Source organism: Loxodonta africana, chromosome 13, assembly GCF_030014295.1.
Source record: "Loxodonta africana isolate mLoxAfr1 chromosome 13, mLoxAfr1.hap2, whole genome shotgun sequence".
Lineage (NCBI taxonomy): Eukaryota > Metazoa > Chordata > Mammalia > Proboscidea > Elephantidae > Loxodonta > Loxodonta africana.
In genome coordinates, this window is record NC_087354.1 from 45,682,456 (window position 1) to 45,706,662 (window position 24,207).

General features: G+C 49.3%; 1 long non-coding RNA gene across 3 annotated transcripts; it reads right to left on the reverse strand.

The window, feature by feature from the left end:
* Window positions 1-4,489: 4,489 nt before the first annotated feature.
* Window positions 4,490-23,925, reverse strand: LOC111751613 (uncharacterized). Of its 3 annotated transcripts, none has more exons than XR_010317414.1 (4): window positions 22,412-23,925; window positions 22,136-22,242; window positions 17,301-19,503; window positions 4,490-16,975 (listed from the first exon to the last, which is right to left on the reverse strand). It is a non-coding gene; the product is annotated as an uncharacterized LOC111751613 (long non-coding RNA). The 3 variants fall into 3 exon arrangements; XR_002786727.2 differs by having other exon boundaries at window positions 17,301-17,517; window positions 19,391-19,503; window positions 22,136-23,925; XR_010317413.1 differs by having other exon boundaries at window positions 22,136-23,925.
* Window positions 23,926-24,207: the final 282 nt, after the last annotated feature.

Below are 24,207 nucleotides of genomic sequence, written 5' to 3' on the forward strand. Positions count from 1 at the left end.
TAACCACTGCACCACTGGGGCTCCTAAGTCATATAAACTCTCCATTTTGCTGATGAGAAAACCAAAGCCCAGAGAGAATGGAACCCTCTCTTTGTCACGCATTGACAAGGACAGGTCCAAGAGCCAGCTTTCCCCTTCCTCCCCATCTGCCCTCAGCTTCAGACAGAGGCCCTCACCTGAACCCCCGCAGTCCAGTCCAGGACTCGGGGCGGGGGTGTCCTCTTAGTGCCTACGAACTCTCTCTTGTGTGAAGCAGCAGACCCTGGGTAGAATTTGAGCCCAAGGAAAGGTTAATAAACTCAAGCATCAGGAAGGGGAATGCATTTTGGAGTACACAGAAGTCAAGTGTTTCATTGACTGGCCCCAGTGTAGGCCTGGCCCCTCAGGTCAGTGAAAGGCCCTGGGGGAGGGGCTGGAGGAGGGAGTATGGTTCAACAGGAAGAGCTGGGTCTGGGAACCAGGAGCCCAAGGGCCTGTCCCTGGGCCATTCTTGGGCCTTGTTGGAGGAGGGGAGTCCCGGGCCCCTCTGGGGGAGGGCGGACAGGTGGTCTCCCGAGTTTCCACTCAGCTCTAACAAAGGTATAAGGACCTGGAAAGTCATTGATAAAGGCCTGCCATCTCCTTGGAGTGGCAAGGGGCAACCAGTGTCAAGGCAGCCCCTATTAGAATCTGCCAGAAAAACGGCCAGAGGTCTGCAGCAGCGGAGGTGAGACAGCAGCTCAGGGGCTCTGGGCTCAGGTAGGGGAGCAGCATGAGCAGGAGAGCCTGCTTCATCACGGAAGGCCTCTGGAGGACAAGTCTCTTATTTGGATCCCCCTGGAAGGCTGCTGGTGGGGAGATAGCAGGACCCCTGATGGCTAAAAAGCAAACAGGCCTTCCACAGGGCCTGCAAAGATGGCTGCCGTGGAGAAGGTGCAGAAGGAGGCCTCTGCTGGAGGGCAGGTGAATTGGTTTCTCATGGCTGTTGTAATAAATTATCGCAAACCAGGTGGCTTAAAACAACAGAAATGTATTATCTCCCCATTCTGGAGGCCAGGATCAACCAGTCTCTGTCTCTCTGTTTTTGGACAAAAGTCCAAAATCAACTAGTCTCTTTGCTCTGCTCTTTCTTGCACCCAGTCGATCTTACACAGGGTGTTGGCTGGGCCTTGCTCTCACTGAAGGCTCTGGGGAAGAATCCTTCCCTACTTCTTCCAGCTTCTGGTGGCTTCAGGCCTGCTCTGCCTGTGGCCGCGTCACTCCCACATCTGCCTCTGTAGCCACATTGCCTCCTCTTTTGTCTGCCCGCTATCCCCCTCCGCCTTTCTTTTCTAAGAGCACTTGTCATTCGGTTCAGGGCCACCTAGACACTCTAGGATGTCCTCTTTATCTTGAGACCCTTAACTTAATCACGTCTGCGAAGACATGAGGTCACTTTCCCAGGTTCCAGGAATTAGGATGTGGTCATATCTTTTGGGGGCCACCATTCAACCCACTACAGCAGGATCTTGGGGGACCCTAAAGCCCAGGCTCTGCACTCACTGGCTCTTGGAGTCTGAGAGGCCTCTGGCTGCTCACCCTGCTGGCTTGGGGGCCCCAAATCAGGAGCAGCCTGCTTCCTGCCTGCCCTGCTTGGCCCAGCTGGAGAGAAGGCTGAGAGCCGAGATACCCCCAGGAGGAAGGAGGGCCTCTCTGCAAAGGTGCCTGGAGCTCCAGGGAAGCAGAGGGTGCTGCAGGCCTGCCTGCCTGCCTGCCAGCTCAGAGACAAATTAGCCAGCTAATTCAGCTCCTTCGAATGGAATGACCAAGTCTGAAGGGGATTCAGGGCAATCAAACCACTTCCTTTCACACCAAGGACAGGAAGGGCACAGCATAGTGTTCCAGATGGAAGCCAAAGAGCGGCATTTCAGGCACAGTAGCGGATATATGGAATCCCTAACCCTGGTGGCTTAGTGGTTAAGTGCTACATCTGCTAACCAAGAGGTCAGCAGTTTGAATCTGCCAGGTGCTCCTTGGAAACTCTATGGGGCAGTTCTACCCTGTCCTCTAGGGTCGCTATGAGTCAGAATCGACTCGACAGCAGTGGGGTCCAGGTGGTACAAGCAGCTAACACACTCAGCTGTTAACCAAAAGGTGCCAGGGCAGAAAGGCCTGGTGATCTACTTCTGAAAAGTCAGCCATTGAAAACCCTGTGGAGCAAAGTTCTACTCTGAGACGCATGGGGTCTCCAAGAGGCAGAGTCAACTCGACGGCCACTGGTTGGAGGACACAGAGGAAAACTTCACGACACAGCTCAAACACTCTCCAGTGGGCACCCACCTTTTCTTCCCAGCCCAAGCACAGGCCTCCAGACTCTGGGTTTGGCAAGTCTGTCCCAGTTAGGGGCATTGTCTCATTCCCAGAGCCCTTGCCAAGAATGCCTTGAGATCAGGGGTGCTGAAAATATGTCAGCCAACACAGAAAGCCCTTCCAAGGTGCAGATGATCAGAGGTGAGCTCTTGGCCCATCAGCCAGTTTACCACGTCCTTGGCCTGGCTCTGAAAGGGACAATGTGGGGACAAAAGGCATGGGGCACCATCCCAGACATCAGGAAGCTCTCAGACTGAGCAGAACTGTGCAGACACAGAGAAGCAGGAGAGTGCGGCCTGGAGGGTGGGGTCAGGAGACAACGGCGTGGGTAAAAACATCTGGGGTGTTTGGGAGCCACAGGAGGGAGGTTTGGTGTAGGGGAATTAGCTTTGGGATACCAGGCTGGAACAGGCGTTCTAAAGGCCCAGGAATGCTTATAGCTTGGGAGTGACAATACTGAATGGATTTCTGGAAGACCAGTTCAGGGGCCATGTGTAAGACGGACTGGGGACGAGAGAGAACGGGTCGGAAAGACTAGTTGAGAGGCTGTTGTCCAGATGTTCAGAAAGGTAAGGAGAGCCTGCACAAGGGTGATGCCTCTGGGCTGGAAAGAAAAGCATGGAAGAGGGAAGGAGGATGGAGAAAAAAGACTGGTGGAACACCTGCCCTGTGCCAGGTGCTGTGCCCCCACCCCACACGCACCCTCCGTTTAATCATCTCACCCCCCACTACCGTGGGACCCCTGGGTTACTAAGATGCATCCCGTTGTCCCCCAAAATCACACAAGGAACTTACTGATAGGAAAAGGCACGATTGCAGAATGAGAAAAAACTGGACCGACAGTAAATTTTTCCCTCTGGAGTAATTTCAATAATTAAAAGACCTTATAGCCAAACTGGTGTCTTGTGACCCCCACGCTAGAAATGACAAGAGCGTTTTCCCCACATGTGTTGTGCAGTTCCTGCGGTGACGGTGTCCTCACCAATAGCAGTCCGGGCGATCTGGCACAGGCCCTAACTAATCGGCTGCACCATTTCCAATTCGACTTATGGAAATGTGTGCATGGAGAAGTGTCTGGGTTTATTTTCCCCACTTTACAGATGGTGAAATAGGCTTGTTGATGGGAACTCACTTACCCGGCTGGCCTCATGCAGTTCAGGAGTGGCCGAGCACGGATCTGAACCCCAGTCTGTCCAACGGGGCTCTGCCCACCACCCCCACCTCTCCACCCCCCAGGAAGAAGCATGGCTGGGACTTGGTGACCAATGCTCACTGACAGCCCAGAGGAAGGACTAGCTGGGGACTGAGGACTTGGCCAATGCCTGCAGGCCCGAGTCTTCAGACAGACAGACAGCCATGGGCGCACAATCCCTCTTCAGCTTGGCTGTGCAGCGCCTCCCACCCCCCGGGAGCCCTGATTGAGTGTGCCACTTTCAGAGCAGTGAAGGATGAAAATGGAAAAGGAGGCAGAGGAGCAGACAGGGAGAGAGAGAGCAGCTCACTCAGAGGGAAGACAGCACCCTATTTAGGCCAGACAGAGGGCAGCTCTGCCCAGCTATCGCTGAGCTACCTTTTATTAGCACTTTAATCAAATACTTTACGAATGGGTTTGCCCGGATGTCAACAATCCAATCGGATACATTTATTGGCCTGACAACCAATTTTCTCCGATGTATCATCAGGGACTGATGGCCCATTCACGGCAGCAGGGGAGTTGGCGATAATGGAGCTGGGAGAGCCGTTGTGTGCCCTCAATATTGCTGCAGGCTGTCGTGGGGGAAGAAGGGAGCCTGGGCCCATGGGGGCGGACAGACAGATGGACAGATTATGCCTTGAGCCTTGGGCCCCTGCACAGTGGGGAAAGTGCTGGACTGAGGGGAGAGATTGTTGAGACTCTGGCTGGGTGCTCACAGTGGACATGGCCTGGGGCCATGCCCTGTGGAACCTGGGCCTCAGGGTCCTCACCAGCCATGTGGGGAGAACAAGAGAGCAAGAATCCAACAGTGAGGACCAAATGGACTCAAACAGCACCTGCTCAGCATCCTCCATGCTCAGGACATGGGCATGGGAGCCACTTAGCTCAGAGCTCCAGTCCTGTGACGCTTACAAGAGAATGGGGGGACCTACCAAGGGCTGGAGGGGACCCGCAGACATGCTCCCTTCTCACAGCTGGCCCTAAGGAGCCCTAGGAGTCTCCAGAAGCCCTCTTGGGCGCTGTCAGAAAACCTGTGGGCTGAGTCCCTGGCCACTTCAACCCCAGCAGCTCCACTTATAGATATAAGTGTGTGTGTTGGGCTCATGTGTAAGCTCTCCTTTGAGCAAAGGGTAGTATTCCTTTCTAAAGAAAAGATTGAAAAGCACAGAAATCCTTGTGTTTTACTAACGGGAAACTGTGGCCCAGAGAGGTGAAGAGACACAAGGCAGTCTGGGAGGACTGCTCAGCGGAGGTGACATCTGCATTGAGCCTTGAAGAATAAGCAAAATTTCCCCCACACTGAGAGGTAATGAGAGGAGGAAGAAAACACCATGTTGTCCTATGTCTGTTCCTATCCCTGGATTTTTGCTTGGGGTCCCATCACCTAGAGAGTCCTGTCACCCCTTCCCCTGTGCCTCACTTGCTGGAACTTTTCTCCTTTGATAACTAGCCCATACCATCCCCTACATATAGGCTCCCCATTCTGAATGGTTCCGGCCCCCTTGCTCTTGAAACAGATTCTTTGTGGGGCAATTTAGCTCTTCCATAGTTCTGCCCTGCCCTGTGGCAGAGGTTGGTGTGTCAATGCCACGCAGCCAAAGGACACCACATACACACCTTATTTGAACAAAGTTGGATTTATTACTCGTTGCAACCTGTGATGGTTAAGATTGTATGTTAACTTGGCTTGTCCGTGATTCTTAGTGGTTTGACAGTTATGTAATGATGCAGTCATCCTCCGTTTTGTGATATAATGTAATCACCTCCATGATGTGATCTGAAATGACCAGCCAATCAGTTCTAATGGGAGTTGCCTCAGGCGTGTGACCTGAATCCAATATATAGATATTCTGGCAAAGTGTACTTGGCTTTGGCTCACTCTGGATCCTGCATCTGGCTGGTCATCATCTGACCTCTGGTTCTTGGGACTTGAACCAGTGTCCAATATATGGTATTGTTTCTCCCATAACCGGAATTCATGGATCCAGAAATCAGGGGATGGAAAAGGGAGTGGCACCACTTACTCTTGCCCCTAGTGACCCACTCATAAGATTTTTGCTTCCTGTCCCTGCGATCCTATGCTCTGCAGGTCCAGAAGTCTTAGTTCCAAAGGGAGGAATGCTCCCACCAAGAGACATGACACTGATTCCATTAAACTGAAAGTCAAGAATGCTACCTGGCCATTTGGGGCTCCTTACGCCTCTTACTTTTTTATTTTATTTTATTTTTTTATGCCTCTGGATCACCAAGCAAAGAAGGGACTTGCTATATTGGCTGGTATGATTGATCCTTATTACTCGGGGAAATCAGGTTGATATTACAGAAAAGTATGTCTGGAATGCAGGAGATCCCTGAAGGCATCTCTTAGTACTACCATGCCCTGTGATTAAAGTCAATGGAAAACTACAACATCCCAATTCTGACAAGACTGCTAACAGCCCAGATCCTTCAGGAATGAAGGTTTGGGTCACCCCGCCAGGCGAAGAACCATGACCTGCTGAGGCGCTTGCTGACGGCAAACGGAATATGGAATGGGTGGTAGGAAGAAGGTAGTTCTAAATACCAGTTACGACCAAGTGACCAGTTGCAGAAATAAGGACTATAATTGTTCCTTCCTTGTATGTGTGCATCAAATATTTTTGTTGTCTTCACTTATAAAATATAAGAGATAAAGAGTGCTAGTGCATTTTCAGTTGTACACATGGTAGGTGTGTCATGTTAGGCATGGGTATGATTTTTTAATTGTCTTTATTTAAAAAAAAAACCAGTGCCCTCGAGTCGATTCCGAGCCTATAGGACGGAGTAGAACTGCCCCATAGAGTTTCCAAGGAGCGCCTGGCAGATTCGAACTGCCGACCCTTTGGCTGGCAGCCATAGCACTTAACCACTGCGCCACCAGGGTTTCCTGTCTTTATTTAGAGAATGTATATGGTTCAAGAAGACATATACAGGTGCCAAGTTGACAAAGGGTTGACTGTGATGTTTAAGATTGTGTGTCAACTTGTCTGGGCTGTGACTCTCAGTGGTTTGGCAGTTATGTAATAATGTTGTTTGGTAGTTATGTGATGATGTAGTCATCCTCCATTTTGTGATATAATGTAATCACCTCCATGATGTGATTTGATGTGATCAGCCAATCTGTTGTAAGGGTAGTTTCATCTGGACTGTGGCCTGCATCCAATATGTATGGATGTTCTGGCAAAGCTCACTGGCTTTTGCTGGCTCTGGGTCCTGCATCTGGCTCATCATCATCTGATCTCTCGTTCTTAGAACTCGAGCCATCAGCCCTCCATATTGCCTGCCAATCTTGGGATTTGTTAGCCTCCACAGTCTGTGTGCCAGCAGCCTGCTCTCTGACCTGCCAATCTTTGGTGCATCAGTCCCTGCAGCTACGTGAGTCAGGAGAAGCCTCCAACCTAATGCCTGACCCACGGACTTGGGACTTGCCAGCTTCTACAACTGCATGAGCTATTTCCCTGAGATAAATCTCTCTCTCTCTATATATATATGTACATACACACACACACACACACACACATATATATATATATAGAAACTAAACCCGTTGCCATCGAGTTGATTCTGACTCATAGCAACCATATAGGACAGAATAGAACTGCCCCATAGGGTTTCCAAGGAGTGCCTGGTAGATTCAAACCACTGATCTTTTGGTTAGCAGCCGTAGCTCTTAACCACTACACCATCAGGGTTTCCATATATATGTGTATATGTATACACTTTACTGGTTTTACTTCTCTAGAGAACCCAGCCTAAGACAAGAGCCCACTGGGAATCATGGAGTGTCTCAGTAAGAGAGTGCTGGAAGTGACTTCTTACAGGATTTGGACTTGTATTGGGGAATTCAGGGGAAGGGTTCCAGGAAACGAGCTCTGCTCTGGATTGAATGTTGTCAGGAAGTGGGGATAATTCTATGATTGAGTATCGTAATGAATCTTATCCAGGAGGGAAGACTAGAACAAAGCTAAAGCAGCAATTGGTAAATGAGCAGTCGTCACTGATACCGGCCAGGATAGAGGGATGTTTGGTCATTTTTGTGGTTTGGACAATGTTCTTGTTTTTGTCTGTGCTCAGATATGATTGCCGAGTGCTCTTGTTTTTGTCTTGTTTGTGGCCTTGGCTGATGTTGATGTTCTGTGAAATTGTGCTCAACAGGAGATGGCTGCAGCCTTGCTGTGGGTGCCAGGCCAGCTCCAGCCATCAAGTGCTGTCTGTGTCTCCCAGGGCAGGGACCAACTCTTGCCCCTTCCTGCCTCCCCAGTGCCAACCCCAGGGCCTGGCACAGAGCAGTCTCTGAGCAATCAGGCCTTGCACTCTACAAGAGACTGGCGTGCGGGGAGAGTTTGAGGAATCAGTATGGCTGAAACCCAGGGCACGGGGGTGCAGCTGGAGGCTGGGGGCAGGCTCCGAATGCTAACTGATCAAATGGGATAACTGAGGTGACTGCACTCTGGACGGGATAAATTACCGTGACGGGTGAAGAATTGGTCTTATCTCCGGCTTCTTCCTCCCCGGACACTGGCCTGGAGACTCACAAGCTGCTCAGCAATCTCGCCAACCTCAGAAGGAGGAGGAGAAAGCACAGCTCAGCAGAAGCTGGGAAGCCCAGCCTGGGTGGGAGAGCCGGCGAGGAATGCCATTTGTCCGAGGCTGCCCCTGACCTTTCCCCATACCACCGGGACAGAGGCACAGAGCCTGGCTGCATCCTTCTCCTTTAAAACAAGAAATGGAGGCATTACTCACCCAGCCTGGCCATTTATCATGGTCTGGGGACATTAATTTGACAGTGTGTCATTTTCCATTTGGTTTGGGCCCGGTGGAGGCTGCCCTCGAAACACCTTCAATTAAATGCAGCTAATAACACAGAGCTATTTTGAGGAAGGAGGGCCCTGTGCCTCCCCCCAGAGCTCTGGGGTGTGTGTGTGTGCCTGTGTGTCTGTGTGTGTGTGTTGGGGTGAGGGAGGCTGCTGCGGAAGGCTGCAACTCAGGATGATTCCAGCACTGAGATTGCTCCCCACAAACGCAGCTGCAAGGGCTGAAGTGCAGACAGAACCGGGAGAACAACCACACAACCCCGGGGTGAAACAGTCCAGGCTGCAGTCCAGTCCACGGTACAAGAGAAGCCACGGCTCTCCTCCAGCATACGGCATAGGTTTTAGAGTCCAGCTGTTTTCCTTCCTGCTGTGTGACTTTAGGCAAGCCCCATGACCTCTCTGAGCCTCACTTTCTTCATCTGTAAAATGGAGTCGAGTCCCTCATTCATGGGGTAACGTGATGATTCATAAAATAGTGTTTTATGAACTCGAACAAAACATTCTATGCACAAGCTTATGAACTTATCAGGAAGAAATCACAGTAAACTTCTTAATTCAAAATTGAAGGAGAGGCTCTCAAGTCCCCAACACCCAAGGCCCCCTCTTCAGTGGGACTCTGACAGTGGCAGAACGCTGCCAGGGAAAGCATCTGGCCTCCAGAGTTGGAAACATCCGGGTTCTAATCCCAGCTCTTCCACCAACTAGCTGTGTGATTTTGAGCAATTTATTTAACCTCCCGTGCCTCAGTTTCTTCTTCTGTAAAATGGAGCTATCACACCAATCCTCCCTGGGATTACTGAGAGGATGAAATGATATGACATGTAAAATAACTACTGAATAGTAAGTAGATGTTCAATAATTGTTAGTCTACTTATTCTTCCTTGCCTAAACCCTGAGTCTAGAAAATAAGTGTCAACATTGGTTTTAGATGACATTTTAGATAGGTGTTAAGCATTGGATATGAATGGTCTCATTTTTACCATTAAAATGCTCTAAAGTAGGTACGGTTAGTAGATTGAACCATATGACATTTGTCATTTTTGTATCAAAAACAGCAATTTCATACATTCAGCCTAACATCTCCCATTTTACTGATGTGGCATCTGGGTCCCAGGATGTTGGCATACCCAGGTCATGCACATCCACCAGTGTGGAGCCCAGATATGCACCCAGCAGTTGACACTAGAGCCTCTGAGAAGCCCTTGGGTTCTGGGTAATACAGGACAACTGCCACTAGTCCCACGTGCACAAGACAATCCCTAAGTCAAACCTGTCGGCACCAGAAACACTGGTGGGGCCCAGCATAAGGCCTGGAAGACCCAGAGTAAGGGTCAAAGTGGTGGCGGGGGGTGGGGGGGGGCAGCAGTGGTTCACTGGTGGAATTCTCGCCTCCTGTGCAGGAGACCCAGGTTGGATTCCGCACCAGGGCACTTCAAATGTCGGAGGAGTCTTGTGCGTTGTTGTGAGGCTGAACAGGTTTCAGCAGATCTTCCAGACAAAGATGAACTAGGAGGAAAGGCCTGGCTTCCAGATGAAGATGAACTAGGAAGAAAGGCCTGGCTTCCAGACGAAGATGAACAAGGAAGAAAGGCCTGGCTTCCAGACAAAGATGAATGAGGAAGAAAGGCCTGGCTTCCAGATGAAGATGAACTAGGAAGAAAGGCCTGGCTTCCAGATGAAGATGAACTAGGAAGAAAGGCCTGGTGATCTAGTTCCAAAGAATCAGCCAGTGAAAACCATACGGATCCAGTTGTCCATGAGGTTCTCATGAGTTGGAGGCCGACTCAAGGGTAGCCAACAACAGCAAGGGTCAAGGTGAGGCTGTGGAGGGAGGGCTCAGTGGGCTCTGCACAGCAACTCCTGGGGGTGCCAGGATTTTGGGGGACCCTGGGACCCACGCTTCATGCTCCAAATCCAAGCTAGCTTCAAAGGCTGCTGCCCTCCCCACAGGAAGACCCCTAATCTCAGTGAAAGCCAAGAGCCTCCATTCACTGCACACCCAAGCCACCAACAGGCTTCCAACTGCTACTACCACAGCTCCTCCAGAGTACTGTGCTGAGTAAAAGCCCCTAACCCCCTGGGACCACCCCTGAGATCCTGTTTGTCATAGGCAAGATGCTGACGAATGCCAGGCATGGTCCAGGTGGCAGCCTGATTCAGATGGAAGTGTCTAAGTCTGGTGGCACCAACAGCCCTGGGCTCCAGTTCAGACCCTGCCACTGGTTTGCCGTGTGACTATGGACCAGCCCCTTTCCCTTTCTAGGGTCTGTCTTCTCATCTATAAAATGGGGCTCTGCTTGAAGGACCTCACCAGCTCCTCTAGCACTGAAGGCCCACCGGCTTCATAAGCAGATTGTAGAAAGTGGCCTGGCTGGTCCAGTAAAATGCCCTGGCGCTTGTTCCTGGAGGAACAAGGGGAAGTAGCCAGATTCTCTTGTTTTCTGTCACTGATCATCCAGGCTGATGCCAACTTAAGCCATGTTTTTCCCCAAATAAATATACTTTATCCGGCGTGCAGAGGTAAGATTAGGAAACCAAGTGAAAGAATCCACATTCCTTTCTTCCCTCCTGAGCACTGTTTCTTTAACTGGTCTAGACAAGCATGTGGACATTTCTTAGCAGGAATGAATGCATTGTCAGCTTCCATAGGGTCACCGGCACTCAGTGTTGGGGCGGCCTGCGGGAGATCTGCACAGCACAGAAGACCAGGCGGGCAGCCACGACAACCTGTCCCTTTCTTTTGCCCACAGGTAAAACTGGTACAAACATTCCAGAAAGCAATCTGGCAAGATATATCAGGACCTTGAAAAGGCTTGCGTCCCTTGGGACAGATTCTAAAGAAACACTCCAAGGTTCAGGAAGAGCTGTATGTAGAAAGGTGTTCGATAGGGTGAAAAAAATGTGAAGCAGATTAAACATCCAGGAATAAGGGATTGAGTCAGTAAATCACTCCACACCTTCCTGCTGGAATATAAAACACTATGTAGCAATTAAAAAAGAAGTCTATAAAACGTACAGTAACATGGGAAAATGCGTATGTTTTAACCGTAGGAAAAAATCAGGCTTCCAGTCCAGCTCAACTCGGTGGATTCAATACATCTGGACCTTCTCTCGCTGTCAACGTTTTACTGAATTGGCAGGAAAGCAGGAAATACATAAAATCACAAGCCCAAAGCGATTTGTGAAATCAGGAGATAAGAGATTTCAGCAAATACCTGGACACTGGGAAGCAGAGGGGTGACAGTCAATGAGTGACCAAGCGGAGTGAAGAAAGCTACAACCAAAAGCCTTCGCAGAAAGGAGACCACTAGGAAGTGAACTGATTTGTCTTAAAGAATCCCTGAGAGGCTCAGGGCGTGAAGATTCCAAATCTGCAGAAGTCCGCGGTGATGTGCAGCGCTGAAGGCTGCCACACGCTTGGTTGAAAGCCCATGTATGGAGGAGTTGCACTCCCCGGTGCTCACCACACACACACACCTCTACAACGTTGGCATGACATCAGACCCCAACCACAACTTGAGGAAGTAGAGGCAAATGGAAACAAGCCTGTAAAATGCAGAGAGGAACATTATATCCAACATGGAGTTCAATACCCAACCTGTTGGAAATCAAGGGGGATGGTGGAATACATACATTTTCAGGCATGCAAAAGATCTTTGCATGTTTTCACAGAAAGTTACTTTTGAGGGTGCACTTCAGCCAAACAAGAGAAAAAACAAAGCAAACAAAAAAAAGTTGGAACACACGGGATAGAGGAAACAGAAGATCCCACCCAAGAAAGTGGTAAAATGTCAGATGACTACCGTGCAGTAGGCCAGAGAGGCCCAGGGAGCAACCAGTCCACATGGCGGGGAAGGGTGATGGAGACACACTTGTACATCATCCAGTATGTTCTTTTAGAAAATAATATTGGTAAGCATCCAACAGCTCCATTGATGAACAGAGGACGGAGCAAATGAAAAAGCAAAGGGAATATTCACATCAAGCAAAACAAAAAAATGTACAGGAAGGGAATGTCACTCTAATACCTGACTTGGCTCATGGGGGTATGGTATTTTCATAGCCACAATAATACAAACACAGACCAAAACTGTGATATAACATAATGCCAAGAGGAGAAATGGGAGGGAGGACCTGTAAGGGAGCTAAATTGTCAACTACCAGAATAAGAAGTCAATGGCTAATGGAGGGAGCACATAGCAAATTACTTAGAAGCACATGGAGATAAATAATAGAAGCTGCGGGAATTGAGGATCATTTCCTCCGGGGAGTGGGGCAGGGATGAGGAGCCATGGGGCAGGAGAGAGCTGTTTTGCTCATGGAGCCTTTTAGCATTACTCGATTTCTTAAACTATGTGCATATACTACTTTGAAAAAGTAAACATTAATTTTTAAGAACTGTGTTCCCAGTTTGATTGTTAGCTCTGTTGGTGGTTCTTGAACTCAAGCTAACACAGCCCCATATCATGCCCCCCGCAGCTCCGCAGCACAAGTAGCAATGACCATGGCTAACTTCAAGCAATTGCCAAACAGAAGGCTCACTGTTTGCTCCCAAATTTATTCTCCTTTCCGTTCTGTCCTTCACCCCTGACCCCCAGCTCCATACTGGACACATGTATTTTTGCTTCTAACTTTCTGAGGTTTCAGAGATGCTCTTCATTTCCTGGACTCAACACTTCAGTTATGGTTTTCCCTCCATTTTCCCTCTTCGTTCCCCACTGTCTGGGATGAAACCTCCCGCCCCAGCCCCAGACTCTAGGGCAGCCATGTTTATACCATAGGACCCTGTCACGCTGGCCACAGTTGATTGGAGCAAGTGTGAACACCTGACCCAAGCAGAGCCAATCAGGCTCTTTCTCTGGGAAATTCATAACGGAGGCTGGGAAGCAGCCAGACAGCTGGATTGCTTTCTGGAATAGTGGAAATGTAAACGCAGGAGCTGTGGGTTGGAAGAGTTCCAGCTTCATAAGCATAAAGGGCAGAGACAGTCTGGCGAGAGAAAAGAAGGTTCAGACAAGCTGGCGGAAGCAGACACAAGACTCCACGCAATCTCCAATAGAAAGACAGGCTAAGAGAGAAGCTTCGCCCTGGAATGGCGCTTCCTAAGGCCTTGAATTATTTGAGCTGCTCAGTTTCCTTATAAGAAAATCCCCTTTTCTGATTAAGCTAACTTGAGTTGGTTTCTGTCACTTACAACCAAAAGAATCTTAGGTAAACACCAATCCAACCCATCTCCCTAGTCATTTTGAATGGGGGGGTGGTGAGAAGTGGGCATTTGACTTTTCGAGACCCCAGCATCTATCCCCCTTCCCCAACAGCCCATGATTTCCTTTGGGGGCAGTACCTCCTCCTCACAGTATACAGCCTCAGTTTATATAGTGTATACGGGAAGCCTGAGAGTCACTGGGAAGGGCAGAGGGGGCCCAGAGACTCCTTCTGCTGGGACCTTCCTCTCACTGCTTTTGTTAGGCCAAAAGATGCACACATGCCAACGAGACTGTCTCCTGGAGCTCTGAACCTTAAGCAAAGGCAAGAAAGGAGGCAAGAGTGAAGTTCACTCAGTTCAGCTGGGGTGACAAGACTGATGAGAGTCCCTGCTCTTGAGCTGCTCCGGATTCACCCTGCTTCTTGACAGTTCACAGCTTAATTCTCATCTTTCTTTCCATCCTGTGGCCTCCCTCACATTCTTCCATGAAGCCTCCCTCTTTTTTTTGAAGTTAGCCAAATTTGATTTCTGTTGCATGCAACCCAAGAACCCTGACTGACCTTGGGAAGAGGGACCATGAGGAGGTTGGACAGCTGTGTGTGGAGCCCCCACAGCTCCAGTGTCTTCCGGAGCCTCAGAGGCTCCACTTCATCCTTGACTGAAGATGACGTGGTGTCCTTATTCTCAATAGTGGCAGTGCTGAAGGAACCTTGTTTGATTTCACAGACAATGGGGGCTTTGGAGGTAAAGGAAGAAATGACTGGCAGTACAGGGCAACTGGTTGGACAAACTCCCCAGCATGGTAGATAAGGCTTTAAAAGTAGAGCAGGAGATCTGGGAACTTTGCTAGTGGGACCTGGAGTTAGATGTTTCCTGGATATTGTATGGTCATGACCCCATTTTTACCACCAGGCTGGTATGGGCTCTGAAGCATGGATTATATAACTAGGAATTTTACTGGAGGAAGATTATAATAGTAAAAGACTGATGGTCTGTTTTAGATTTTTTAGAACATAAAAAAAACATAAGCATCAGCAACAAAAGACAAAACAGATAAATCGGACTTCACTAAAATTAAAACCTTTTGTGCACTAAAGGACTTTTTCAGCAAAGTGAGGAAAACGAGAGAAAATATTTGAGAGTCCTATATCTGATAAGGCGTTAATATACAGAATAAATAAAGAACACTTACATCTCAACAACAACAAAAAAGCAACCCAATCAAAAAATGGACAAAGCCCTTGAATAGACAATTCACCAGAGAGAATATACAAATGGCCAGTAGAACTTATTGCTGTTGAGTCGATTCCAACTCACGGTGATCCTATAGGGCAGAGGAAAACTGCCCCATTGGGTTTGCAAGGCCATAAATCTTTACAGAAGCAGATAGCCACATCTTTCTTCCATGGAGTCACTGGTGGATTTGAACTGCTGACCTCTAAGTTTGCAGCCAAGTACTTAACTACTGCACCACCAGGGCTCTTTCAAATGGACAGTAAGCACATGAAAAGATGCCCAGCATCATTAATCATTAGAGAAATGTAAATAAAACCACAATCAGATGTCACCTTATACCCACTAAGATGGCTATGATTGAAAAAATGGAGAACAGCAGGTGTTGGTGAGGATCTGGAGAAACTGGAACCATCAGCTGTTGCTGGTGAGATTGTAAAATGGTACCGCAGCTGTAGAAAACAGTTTGGCAGCTCCTCAAAAGGTTAAACGTGGCATTACCGTATGACCCAGCAATTCCACTCCTAGGTATATGCCCAAAAGACTTGAAAGCAGGGACTCAGACATGTGTATACCAATGTTCATTACAGCATTATTCACAATAGCCCAAAGGTGGAAATAACCGAAGCGTCCATCAACAGATGGATGGATAAGCAAAATGTGGTGTATACATACAATGAAATATTATTGAGCAATATAAAGGGATGAAGTAAATGATTCATGCTACAACATGCATTAACCTTGAAACCATTATGCTCAGTGAAATAAGTCAGACACAAAAGGACAAATATTGTATGATTCCATTTACACGAAATATCTAGAATAAGTAAGTGCATGTTGTTATTGGGTGCCACTGAACTGATTTCAACCCCAGGTAACAGAGTAGAACTGCCCCATAAGGTTTCCCAGGCTGTAATCTATACAGAAGACGGCTGCCACATCTTTCATTCCCTGATACTGCTAGGTGGGTTCAAACTGCCAACCTTTCAGCTAGTAGCCAAGCGTTTAACCGTTGTGCCAACAGGGTTCCTTGGTAAATGCATGGAGACCAACTTTTATTAGTGGTTATCACTGACAGGTGTAGGGGGAAATGGGAGACATTGCTAAAGGGGTACTTAGTTTCTGTTAAGGGTGATGAAACAATTTGGAAATGGATAATGGGGATGTTTGAACAATGTAGTGAACATAATGAATGTCACTGAACTGTACAATGTAAAGACGATCGAAATGGCAAGTGTTCTGTTATATATATTTCATCATAATAAACATTTAAAAAAAAAAAAAAACCTCCAGGAAATGAGTAGTCTCTGTCTTGTTTGGTTTTTCTTTTCTTAATAATTTCCTCTCTGTCTTTCCTATCCCATACTCCCACCTCAGTGACCCCCTCGCATCCCTTCCTTCTCCTCAGGTAACCTATGTTAACAACTTAGTACATGTCCTTCCATGTTTTTATGCCCACCCACATGGTCCTCATGTAATACAGATCTATTTTTTATATCTGTAGTCGTCGTTGGTTGTCACTGAGTTGAGTCCAACTCATGGTGACCCTCGGTGTGCAGAGTAGAACTGCTCCACAGAGTTTCTAAAGCTGTGACCTTTCAGAAGTAGATTACCAGGCCTGTCTTCCGAGGCACCTCTAGGTCAGTTCAAACCATCAACCTTTGGGCTAGTAGTCAAGTTCTTAACCATCTATGCCACCCAGGACTCCCAGATGTTTATCTGCATACAAATATATACACACAAACATAAAAGCAGGGCATTTTAGTTATTGTCTTGCTAAAGGAGGATTGATCGTGTTACACGCATTTTTCTGCAACTCAATTTTTCCTTCCAATGGCCCCTACCCCAAGTTAACTGGTACAGCTCTAAGTCATTCTTCTTCATGGCTGTGTAATAGTCCTTGGCATATGTACCACAGTTTATTCAACCATTCTCCTGACTGACAGGCATTCATTGTGCTCTGTGTGTGTGTGCATGCGCGTGCATTCATTGCTCAGACAGTGCTGCCAAAAACATCCCTGTGCTTACCTTTTACCTAATGGGGCTTTTATCTCCACGTGCTAGACTCCCAGGGGTGAGATTGCTGAGTTGAAGGGTGTATGCATTTTTTTATTTCAATAGATGCTCCCGGACTGCTTTCCACCAATGCTATGCCACTTCACATTACCAGTCTCCCCACGCCTGAGAAAAAAAAAAGGTAAGAGGGATACATTTTTCCCACATCCCCAAGTCTGGCAGGGAATATCCCAAAGCATTAGCAGTGGTAGTATTTGGATGTTGGGACTACAGGTGTTTTCCTTCCCTTGATATTCTCTGGTTTTATTTTCCAGAGTTTTCCTTCCAAGAAGCGGAAAGCTGCACTGTGCTCTGTTTTAACCCGCCCCGCCCCACCCCATGCTGATTGCCCAGCAAGGGTTCCCCACAGGCTGCAGGCCCTGGGGTTTACTCTGTCCCCAACACGAGGCTTCTGAAAGCCAGCTGTCCCGTCCCCTTGTGAACCTGTCACCTCATCCCAGCAGGTGGGAGACCTTAGAGGTCTGGCACACTGTCCGCTCATCCTAGGTCTCTGACAGTCGGCTCACTGAGGGTGTTCACGTGGAAGGTGCACAGTGCTCTGGTGGAAAACGTCTAGATTCAGAAGCAGACAGATGTGGGATCGAATCATAGTTACACATGGGGGCTTTTCCAGGTCATGTAACATCTCTGAACCTCAGCTTCCTTGTCTGTAAAATGGGCACAATAAAACAAGTACATCACAAAGTTGTTAAGGGCAAAGCACTCAATATTTATAAATGATTGGAGAATCGTCAGCACATAGTATACCATGTGATGGTTTATCAAATAAATAACTCCTGCCCCATAGCATCGCTGCCTGATAATGTGCACTGACGTGCTTCTCAGCACTCGGTTGTTCAGAATCTACGCATATGGAGTGCGGGCTGCTAAGGAAGTACCTGAGGGACTCAGTGCCCCCCTCTGCATTTCCCCTGCCCTGTGCCACCGTGGTCACTATGCTTAGACGGCACCACAGTGGTGTCTGGTTTTGTTGTCTGCATCTCCGCTCTTCTAGTGCCCACTACCAGATCTGGCTTCATGGGCTGCACTCGGAAAGGCCCTGCACTTGGTTCATGCTCTGCTGTCGCCATCTTGAAATTCTGGGACAAGGGGTTTGCATTCTTATTTTGCACTAGTTCTGCAAATTATACAGCTGGCCCTGCCCAGCGCAGTGTCTGGCATAAAGTGAGCCCCCAATAGCTGTGGGTTAAAATAAAGTGAAACCCAAACCAGTTGCCATTGAGTGGACTCTAACTCGCGGCGACCTCACGCGTGTCAGAGGGGAACTATGCTCAGCAGTGGCCATTGAGTGGACTCTAACTCGCGGTGACCTCACGCGTGTCAGAGGGGAACTGTGCTCAGTAGTGGCCATTGAGTGGACTCTAACTCGCGGCGACCTCACGCGTGTCAGAGGGGAACTGTGCTCAGTAGTGGCCAATCTTTTGGAACTAGGTCATCAAGTCCTTCTTCTGAGGATCCTCTGGATGGACTTGAACCTCCAGCCTTTCGGTTAACAGCCAGGCGTGTTAACCATTTGCACTATCCAGGGACTGCTAGGATACAGTAGTTACCTGCCGATTAAGTAAATTAGTTAGTTAATTAAATCAGTTCCTATTACAACATGTATTGTTGTTTTCATTGTTAATTGCTGTCGAGTCGATTCTAGCTTATTAACCATTTGCACCACCTAAAAAAAAAAAAAACCAGCTGCCGTTGAGTCGATTCTGACTCATAGCGACCCTGTAAGACAGAGTAGAACTGCCCCATATAGTTTCCAAGGAGTGCCTGGTGGATTTGAACTGCCAACCTTTTGGCTAGTAGCCGTAGTAGCACGTAACCACTACACCACCAGAGACTCCAAAATAAAGTAAACCAAATAATAAATAAGATACTACTCCGCCTTCTAAGAGCTCATAATCGCATTGGGACAAAAGTGAAGGAAACTCTGGGGTGCACTAAGACCTCCACACAGCTCATGGAGTGGTAGTTACAAGCCTGGGCTTGGAGTCCAACAAGCCTGGGCTCAGACCCCAGCGTGTAATGCTCGACAAATTGTTTGAACTCTCGGAGCTTCAGTTTCCTCAGCTGAAAACTGAGCTAGGACTACCAGCTCAGCGAGTTCTGGAAGGCAGCTCTAAGGCTCCACCGTAGGCTTTGGGTGGGGGAGACGGTGCGGGAGTATGAGTGTCATCTTTCTGAGCTGTGGTTAGAGCTGGGCTTGAGCAATGACTGCCCTGGGCCCTGAGTTCATGGAAAGCCCCTGACCTGGTCCTGGTACGCCTTTATCAGCCTTATTGCAGCTACTCACTGGGGGACTCTCATGTGGGTCCCTTACAGTGAAACACAGGTTTCCCTTGGCCGCAGGGTAACAGCCCTTCCTGCCCAGTAGAGCCTGACAGCATAGAGAAGCTGGATGAGAGCCTGAGAGTGGTCACAGGACAGTATTAACCGAGTCCATGGTTCCAGGAAGTCCCCTGATATGACACCCTGGCCACTCCCTCCCACCCTTATGTCCCAGGGCCAAACCCCTCCCTGTAGTACCTTCTCATCTCCTTGACTCTCCTTCCTCCAGCCCTCCAGCATGGCTCCAGAGGAAGGTGACATCAGGGCGGTCGGGGTGCTGCTGGATCCACAGTTGCCAGCTTAGTGGAGTCCTGCAGAGAGCAGTAGGGTGCCCAAGTGACTTCCAACATTTCAAAAACCTTAGAGGGAGAGCCATGTGTTGACCTAAGCTTAGGCCTCACTGTGAGGCCAGCCAGAAGCCCAAGGACTGAGATTCAGGTGAAACCATCCAATTCCATGAGCAATCAAGGGCATGGTGAACTAGTCAGATTCCCCGAGATTTCTGCTTAAACAAACAAAAAAAAGATGGGAAAGTGAACACATTTGGCAGACACAACTTTCCACGTCAGGGGTCCATGGTGGTTCAAAATAATAAAAGGGGCTCTTACATGGAGTCCCTGTGTAATGCAAAGAGTTAATGCACTCGGCTGCTAATCAAAATGTTGGCAGTTTGAGTCCACTCAGAAGCACCTCAGAAGTAAGGCCTGGCAACCCACTTTGAAAAAAATCAGCCACTGAAAACCATATGGAGCACGGTTCTGCTCTGACACACTTGGAATCACCACGAGTCGGAAAGGACTCCAGGGCAGCTGGTTTAGTGACGGACAATTTCGAGTATGTTGGCCTGAACAGCCTTACTAAGAACTTGGAATTCAGTTGTGCTTCCTGTCCTGGGTCCCTCTCAGCTCCATCCCCGTGCCCACCCATCCTCGCCTCCTTGCTTTCCCCTGTCTTCATCTCTCCTCCCCGAATCCTGCCCCAGGAAGGCACTGTCTTCTCTCAGGGCCAATCTTCAGAGGATCTTCCCTGTACTAGACAAGAGGCTTAATGAAGGCTCTGCCTAAAAGTTACCCAGGGCTTCCCAGCTCTTGCCCCTCCCCTCCTCCTCCTGACCCCAGCCCCAAACTGTGAGTCTCCCTGCTGGGTCGCCGTGAGGACAAGCAGTTTACTAACTCAAGGTTGAAGAGGGAACTCACATCCCGGGTGTCAATGAAATTTATGAGTCACAGATATCATAGGACCCTGTTTTCGTTCGGCTTCATTCACCACTTCCTTTCTGCATATTCATTTCTCCCAGCTTATCTGCTCTCTTGGAGCCCTGCCCGCCATTCCTTTCCCTGATACTGTGATATCTCTAACAGGCTAAAGCACTCAACGCTGTGATTGCCTTGGAGTTGGCTCACTCAAGCACTCACAAGTTACTCTCTGCGGCTAATCAAATGTCAAAACAACCTCCCCCAGCGATTTGGAGGAGCTTGGTGACAGGAAGACATTGGCCACCAAGTGTTCAGAACAGGCCACGTTTGTTTGGTGGCAGGCAGCAAGACCAGTTTCCATCACGTTGCATTCCTGGTGGCAGTGAGCATTTGGCTTTTCCTGGGAAGCAGCTGCTCTGTGGTTGCTGGGGTTTGGAACCATTTTCTTCTTCCTTTTGAAGGCACTGATATGCTCCATGCTGATGGTCGGCCGGGTTGTGGTTAAGGGTTTTTCTTTGAAGAAAATGTTGCAAGGCCTCGGAACCATAGCGGCAACAGTGGTTAGAGGGAAGTGAGTGCATCTAGAAGCTGTTCCCAGCTCTGCTGCAAGAGTGCCTTGGACAAGTCACAGATACTCTGACCTTCTGTTTTTTCTTCTGGGCATTCGATTAAATAGTCCTAAGGTCCTTGAACCAGAAGGTGATTTGGCTGTACACTGCACCTTACAGTTTAAACAACACTTCCATGCTTGTTACTTCATCTGATGTTCACAATAACCCCGTGAGTTGAGCCAAGAGAGGGATTATTTTCTCCACTTTATAGCGAAATGACTTGCATTTACCCACCCGGAATATGATGGATTTGAGCCTTCCTTCTTCGTGGTCTGGCCTCCTCCTTGTGGTCCGGGCTTGTTACACATTCTCATGCTGACAGGGAAGACTCCATGACCCAAGCCACCCTCCACCGCCTTCGTCTGTGCGTAGGAGCTTTGGTTCAAGCCAGAATTCAGGGATCCTTAGTTCGCCTCATTTGAAAAAATGAGACCCAGTGGTGGAAGTGAAGGGACCTTCCTAAGGTCACACTAGCGAGCACTCCGGAGTCGCCTGACCCAGAACCCAGAGCCATCCCTCCCCGCTGTTGCCATCTGTACCACCAGGGCAAGAACCTGCCCCTCCTGCCTATGCTAAGGATGGGCCTCTAGAGATCAAGAGGGGGAAACCAGCAAGTTCTGAGCACAGTCGAGATGTTACCATCATGTCATCACTATCCACACTGCCTGCCATGGGACTTGCCCTGGCATCCTCTTTGGGCTGATGCACCAAAAGAGGTCAGGACGGGATAATTAGGGCACAACTCCCTGCCCCCTCACCCCACATGTCTCCCAAATGCTCCACAATCCCACCAGCACAAATTATCTTCTGGGTTTACGAAAGCCCTCCAGATTTCTGCAGGAGCCAAGCCCTCCCCCACCCCACCCCTCCCAGGCCTCCCTGTGATGATCTGCTCCATTACCTCCCCCACGCCCAGCCTGTGCTGGTGGCAACCATAGGATGCAGGGCCCCCGGGCCACAGGGCGTGGAAGGTCCTCTCCCTCCAGTCTACCTGGCAAACGCTGACGCTTAAGGCTCAGCTCAGTTGTCTCCTCTCCCAACATCTCCCCTGACAGAGGTGGATATTTCCTTTTCTCATTCCCACAACACTTTGAAAAAACTTCTGTGCGAGCCGTGAGCACTTATGCGGTGCTTACCTGTCTACAGTGCTGGCCTCTGTCAACTGGGAGCTCCTCGAAGGCGGGGGCTGTATCATATTCCTCTCAGTGTCTTCAGTGCCTGGACCAGGCTTGGGCTCAGTGGCCTTGCACGGGAGGGAGGGAGGGAGAGAAGGAAGGGAGAGGAAGGACACGCTAGTACTGCCATCAGGCTGACCCGCGCTGAAACCTGGCTCCACCATTTACCAATCTGCCATCTGAACCTCTCTGAACCTCAGTTTCTCCATCTATAAATGGGACGGTGAGGGTTCCTACCTTATCAGGTTGCTGCCAGGATGAAAGGGAATAAACCATGGAAGGAGTTTGGCACATCACACGCGGAACCAGGAACCATTATTAGTACTGGGGAATTCCTTGCGAGGTGCCACGTGAGCTCACAAGAAAGCCCCAGGGTCTCCACACCGTTTGCAGGAAGCGCCCAGAGGAGCTGGCAGCTGTCTTCTTCGGCTGCCCTTCTTCTCCAACCCCAGTCGGAAAACCCCTTTGTCAGGTTGCCCCAGACAGGCAAAGCTGTTTTCTTTTCCCTTGTTTACACAGGGAAGACCTGGCCGAGGAGCCTCGGGCTGGGCCTCCAACTCTGCTAAGTGCAAACACAGGGCTGTGTGTTTTGGGCCCCTCTGAAGGGCTGTTTCTAGTGAGAGACCAGGTTTTGAAATACTTCACTCCTTGTTTGTCCTCGGATGCCTGCGCACTCACATGTCTCTCAAGGCCTGTGTTCAGAGTGGCTCAGGGTTTTGTGTGGTTGTAGAATTGTGTCCTGGTGTGGGAACATGATAGCCACAGTCCCTGGGCTGGGCCTGCAGGAGCCGCTTGGGGTGGAAGAGGGGACCACTGTCCTCGGGGGAGTGTGGACAAAGGCTCCTAGAGTTGCTCCAAGGCAGCACATGACACAAGCCAAGAGCACAGGGAACGGAGCTGCCTGGGGACGTATCTGCATAAACACCGGGCTCCCTGCGCCTTCGTCAGCCCCTCCCTCCTCCTCACAAAACCCCCACCTCTCTACCCACACCACTTCTTGTCCTGCCAAGAACCAGGCAGGGAGGAACCCAAGTTCATTTCAGCTGCGGCCTCTAAGGAGCTGTCTAGCCCAGCTGCCCCGGGCAGAGCAAGAGAGGAGACAAGGCTGGTGGGACAGGACCCCTGCGGGTTTGGAGGAGGGTTCGGCCTGCTGCTCCAGGAGAAGGAGCCTCTGTGGCCCCTAGTGTTTTATACTCCCTGTTCACACGAACCCTTGCAACAGTCTCCTGAGGAGGGTGGTGCCATCCCCATTTCACAGATGAAGAAATTGATGCTAGGTTAGATTGGGCTTCTTGCTCAAAGGCAAGAACCCTGATAGAAGCTCCTTGAGGCCACTTCCGTGTGGGATTAGTCTTTTTCAGAGCGTGGCCCCGTGACTTCTCTTACATGCAGAGGCTCTTAGGAAGTGTTTGCTGAGAGCATGGGGGCAGGGCTTACAGAGAAGGGCGCTTGGAGGAAGCCATCTGCATTCGTTCCCCAGGACTGCTGTCACAAATTACCACAAACTGGGAGGCTCAAAAGAACAGAAACTTATTCCCTTTCAGTTCTGAAGGCCAGAAGTCTGAAATCAAGGTGCCAGCTGGGCCACGCCCACCTCTGAAAGCTCTAGAGGAGAATCTTTCTTTGCCTCAGCCAGCTTCTGGTGGCCCTGAATGTTCCTCAGCCTGTGGCTGCGTAACTCCAATCTCTCTATCCCTTTCTTCATGTGACCTTTTCCTTTCTATGTCTCTGTGTGTCCAAATCCCCCTCTACTTTCTCTTATGAAGACACCAGTCATTGAATTTAGGGCCCAGGATGATGGTATCTTGAGATCCTCAACTAATTACATCTGCAAAGATTCTGTTTCCAAATAAGGGCACATTCTGAGGTTCTGGGTGTACGTAAATTTTGGGGTACACTATTCAACCCAAAAAACCCTGGTAGCATAGTGGTTAAGAGCAATGGCTGCTAACCAAAAAATCGACAGTTCAAAGTCCCCAGGTGCTCCTTGGAAACTCTACAGGGGCAGCTCTACTCTGTCCTATAGGGTTGCT